This window comes from Alosa alosa, chromosome 12 (assembly GCF_017589495.1).
Source record: "Alosa alosa isolate M-15738 ecotype Scorff River chromosome 12, AALO_Geno_1.1, whole genome shotgun sequence".
NCBI lineage: Eukaryota > Metazoa > Chordata > Actinopteri > Clupeiformes > Clupeidae > Alosa > Alosa alosa.
The window spans coordinates 35,045,005-35,050,532 of NC_063200.1; the positions used below are offsets into that span (position 1 = coordinate 35,045,005).

The 5,528-nt window shown below is 40.6% G+C and overlaps 1 long non-coding RNA gene across 1 annotated transcript; it reads right to left on the reverse strand.

Moving 5' to 3' along the window:
- Positions 1-2,141: 2,141 nt before the first annotated feature.
- LOC125304170 lies at positions 2,142-2,624 on the reverse strand. The gene is made up of 4 exons (XR_007195205.1): positions 2,577-2,624; positions 2,416-2,466; positions 2,291-2,335; positions 2,142-2,207 (listed from the first exon to the last, which is right to left on the reverse strand). It is a non-coding gene; the product is annotated as an uncharacterized LOC125304170 (long non-coding RNA).
- Between the last annotated feature and the right edge of the window lie 2,904 nt (positions 2,625-5,528).

The following is a 5,528-nucleotide window of genomic DNA, read 5'->3' on the forward strand; positions in this document are numbered from 1 at the left end:
CTTTTCTAGTTCTTCTTCTTCTTCTAACGCGTTTAATGCAGCTTCAACTGTTTAACGTAGAAACTTCATTCAAACTATGTTACGTAGGTCTTAGGACAAGAGTGCTATGTATTTTTCATCTTTGTAACTTTTATACTTTTTAAACTATTAATTAAAAACTATCAAAATTTCCCCATTGACTTAACATTATGATTATGACATCACAATACGGCCGTTAAGCAATTAGAATCCTATGGCAGGTGTTCAGGCCACTGTCGGTACACGATCCGTACCGCCTGCCAGATCCGTTCTGCGCATGCGCATAATTACGTAGTAGAAGACGTAACAATTTCTCTGTAATATCTGTACCACGCATGTCTTGAATCACTTGACGGCCAACGAGCGGCACAACTGGCGGCATATCGTTGTAGGCTACATTTTATGTAAGTCATTATTCAGTTCACGGAGAGTCTTGTTTTATTTATTATTGTATTTATTTATTTAAGCGGCACAACTGGCAGCATACATCTTTGTAGGCTACATTTTATCTAGCCTAAGGCATTATTCAGTTCATTATTCAGTTCACGGGTCTGTTGTCTAAGGATATTTAAATTAAGTATGATATTGGCACCGATCCAAAACCGCATATCGACGTCTCGTTATACGTCTCGATATGCGCGACATTGTGTGTTTTTGTTTTTTGTAACATATAGGGCTAGTGTGGCGATGTTGTGATGGTTTTAAAAGTAGGCCTAGCTTGCGCTATGCCATGCTATAATATTACGAGGTGCTATAATAATAGGCTATGCTATAATATTACGAGGTGTTTGCTTGGTGCAAAATCCAAAACAATAAAGGAGTTGAGTACATGAACATACACCATTTTGATTACTGAGTCGTTGTCTTGCTGTCACTGCAAACCTTCAGTTTTCTGTAGGCTAACCCCCGTTGCGATTCATTGCTATATTGATACTAGGCCTAGGCCTACCTAACTACCTTACCTTGTTTCAATCTGAGGTCGGAGAAGAGCAGCTGTGTTGTCAAAGAGTCAAACGACGTGGGTTCTAAATCTCGCTGGTTTCGTCTTTTTGCATTAGAAGGGGGGACTATGTAGCCTACTAGGCCTATATCTAACGTAAATGAGGAAACAATGCCACCAGCGGTGTTTAAAAAAGATAATAAGGAACATAGTCCAGCAGGCAGAAATGCATACTATCTACATGAATCTGACCAAGGAAATGACTTGAAAAAATGCATTGTGTGAACATGAATGAAGTCACGACACGAGACATATTAGTGAATAAAAGTAGTATTAATTATAATGTCACAAAGACAAATATCACTCTTCCACACCAGGGGGGTGGTGCACCCCACACCCAGCATTCACTCTGAGTTCGAGGGCGTCTCTACAGACAGTCATGAATTTTTCCATGTCCTGGACATTCTCAAATATGAATGTAAATGGCTCCTTTGCATCCCACTCAGTTGTGTCCTGCAACACCCTCCAAGCATTAATCTGGTCTTCGTGCTCCATCGTCATGTAGGATGGTTCATGCACCCACCCAGTGAACGTGAACAGCCCAGGGCTGTTCCTCAGCACATATGCTGCTGAGTACATGTCCTTCAGTATGATGGGAAGGTCCTCCACTTCTACCTGCTCCTCCTTTGATAGAGTAAAATACCTTGAGTTAAGACTACATGTTTATCTTTACAGTACTGTAGTCATACCCATATTTTAAAATAGTTAATAATTTTAAACTTTTTTGGTTTCATTTAGATAGATAGATAGATAGATAGATAGATAGATAGATAGATAGATAGATAGATAGATACTTTATTGATCCTCAAGGGGAAATTCAAGTTTGTGAGTTACTTTGGACAACAGCATGTGCTAAATCATAATTTCATGCACAAAGAACATATAGGATGAAAACAAATGGTTGTCTGGTTAGTTTGGCCATACCTTAACTTTGTGGGACCGAGGAATCCTATATATAGCTTGTAGGGTGCCTGCCATAAGCTCTTTTGCCTCCTCGGTCCAGAAGGCAAAGCGCTGTCCAAAGTGCTGCCCATGCCTTTTCAAAAGTCAGAGTACGGTACTTTTAATATAGCATAATTGTAAAACAGACCAATGTTTTACTGCTTGAAATGTGTCGGTCCTACCTAGTGATCGAAAATTTCTCCAGAATCTGCAGACACCACCACTTGCGAATGGATGGTATGTCCGTCTGTAATACACATATAATATTGGAGATTTGCGCTGTTTATTTTTTAACATTCTTGCTTACATATGCTATGAATTACAACTTACATCCAAAAAGTCAAATTGGGCATTAGTGCAGATGCTGAGGGCGTACTGTTAAAGAGAGAGAAAGATAATGATTACAGAGGTGTAGGACAAACAGGAGAAATTGTGTGGAAATTGTACAAGTTTACCATAATCATGAAGATCCCACAACTCTGTCCATCCGATTGAATTGGAAATGGCTGGAAAGTAATTCACAGTTACTCAAATATGGTGTTGACAACCATTGTAGTATACTGTGTCCACTGTGCAAAAATAAATGCCAAGATATTACACAAGTAAGTAAAGTTACATCAAAGTCTTTTCCGGTCTTCTCCACCCATGGTCCAGCAGCCACTGCTCCTGCAAGTTGTCTGGAAAGAAAAATTATGCAAGCTGTTAAACATAAAAAAAACTGAATCCATAGAACAAGCCTTTTTGTTAAAAATGTAAGCCATAGAACAAGGCTTTTACTCAAACCTGAAGCCATAGAACAAGGCTTTTTGTTAAAAACTGAAGCCATAGAACAAGGCTTTTGCCCAAACACGATCATAGTACTTTTGACTGTTTGGACTTTTGATCTGTATTTCTTAAGGCTTTTACACAGCAACTTTAAGGATAATAATCGTTAAGATGTCTTTCTTAAATTGAATTCATATGGGAGTAGGTGTAGTCATTGTTAGGATACATGTGCTGCTGTGTGTCAGCCTTAAGGAATCAGAGGTCAAGTTGTAGAGCAGTGTCCATCAGCTCTGTAGTTCAAACCTAAATGCTGTCCTGTAAGCCTCATCACTGAAGCCATTAGGGTTATTGGAGTCCAGAAAAATGGCTTCTTTCTTGGCCACTAACAACACCTGTACGGACATATAAAAAATGATCACATATTGGGTCCACCACTGGTAGACCTGTGTGAAAATACGTAAGAAAAAGCTACTGGAACAGTACACAGAGCATGTAGTGGTCCGCTGCATTCGGCTGCCTACTCCATGCCGGTATTATTATCGCCGTTTTTGATCCCATGTTTTCCTACAAAAGTAAGGGTCATACATCCATAAACTACAACTTTACATTTGTAATAAGGCATCTATGTGACATGGTATTGCAATCAATGAACTCACCGGCAATCGTACTTCACCCGTTTTCAGGGTGGAAACCACGTATAAATCCATTATATGGACATCCATTCCCTGTATGTTATTTTAAGTCAGTATTTAATAACGGCACCAAAATTATATAAAATCTAAAAATTAACACTTACATGTCTTTTGGCTGCCTCTCCAATGAGCTTAAAGCAAGCATTCCCAATCTAAGAAAACAGAATGCATTGGATTACAAAACTCCAATAAAGCCACTGAAATTATCCAAACCCTGAGCATTATCTACTTACGTTGCTCTCAAGCTTTTCCTCTAACCCCAAGCTCCAAAAGTCCTCCCTCCGTAGGCAGACGGGACCATCCAGCACAATAACTTCTGCTGCTGGACGTGCTTTGTCCAGCACATAGTTCAGCTAAGAATGGGAAAAAAAACCCATTATCCCTGTTTTCCATTAGCCCTTGTAAGGTGTTCATATCAATTATATCAATATTTCATATCAATAGTATATCAATTTTTGACCATTATTGGTGCCAAGGTCAATGGGCTTCATTCACCAGTGTCTTCCTAAGAATTATCGGAACTGTGTTCTTAAGAAGGTCCTACGGAAACTCTTAGGCAGATTCACAAAGGTGCTGTATAACAGGAAAGAAGACTCTTGTAATTGGCACTCACCAGTTCATCCTGGAGAGGCCCCAGGTCATTGGACCACAGTGGACCACGGCTTGGATACTGGTGATCCACCAGCCAATCACCTGCTGCGTAAACATGGTCCCCTTGCCTCGATGGTGTGCTATTACCTTTAACAACAGAAAAAGGTTGTTGGTGTCACTCTAACATACAACAGATACATAGAGAATACAAATTTAGACATCTGTAACTCATACAAATCTAACCTTTCATTCGGAAATAGGGCCGCAGACGTGAGACGTTCATCGTCGTCACTTTACCCTCCACCCTCACAGTTGCCACACCTTTTGAGGTGACCGAGGTGAGGGTAAATGGCCCCTGGTGTCGGGTCTGGAGTGTAGCCATTTTTTGGGGGGGGGGGTTTCTCTGCAATGAGGACCTCATCTCCGGCCTCTAAACAGACCTGCCTCACCCGCTTGTTTTTTCTGTTTTCAAAGCTTTTCTTGTATTTGTTCTGGGCCTTCTCGATGTTGCTGATGACCTAAAAGGTCAGTAAATAGAATTTAGTATACTTCAAGGCATGCAATCATCTTGTACATAAGTTACATCACACCCAACCTTCTCGTTTAAAGCTTTGACTTTGGCCAAGGTACTGTCAAGCTCTTCCTCTGGATTTTCCACTTCAAAGTTGTCCCATTGGACAAGTATTCAAAGCCTCCGGGAGACGGGGGTGACGATGGAAGAGCAGATAAAATGGGCTGTGCTGTGTCGATCTCTAATTTCAAAAAAGCATTTTAGTATGCATGCATACTTTCCACAAAAAAAGTAACACTAACAAAAACATCCCTGTAAAATGTCAGACCAACCTGTTTCGCTGTGTTGATTCCATACACAATGGCTGGCAGATGAATGTCCCAATCATCGTGCGCCTCATTCACATAGCGTCTGAGGGCACGCTTTACATTTTGGTTGGTCCGTTCATCCTTTACCATCAAAATGCTTTTATTACATACATACTCATCAAGCAAACAAAACATTCACAGACTGAATATCATTGAACTAGCATTTTGTACCAGCACACTTACTTGTCCATTTGTTTGTGGATGGTAGGCACTGGACACTGCATGTTGAATATTCAGTGCCTCAAAGATATGTTTGTTTAGCTGCCAATCCAAAACATAGGTTATAAGCATTGAAAACATGTCCCGCACTGTCCCACCCAAACTTAAAGCTATTCCCCAATTTGGTCTGTATCTGTTTATTGTTGTAAGTGCAGTATGCCATTGGGAATTTTGCAGAAGACGTACCTCATTTACAAACTCACTGCCTCTGTCGGAAATTATTTTCCGGACCATACCAAACATATACAGTTTAGAGACCAGGGCTGCTGATGTCTCACTGGCCGAACCGTTCTTTAGGGGCTCTGCAATGACCCATTTTGTGAACAGATCAGTGATGGTTAAAATGTACTGGTGCTCTCTCTGAGTCTCTCTAAGAGGACCAATCAGATCCATGCCCATCACATCCCATGGCTCTTTCACCT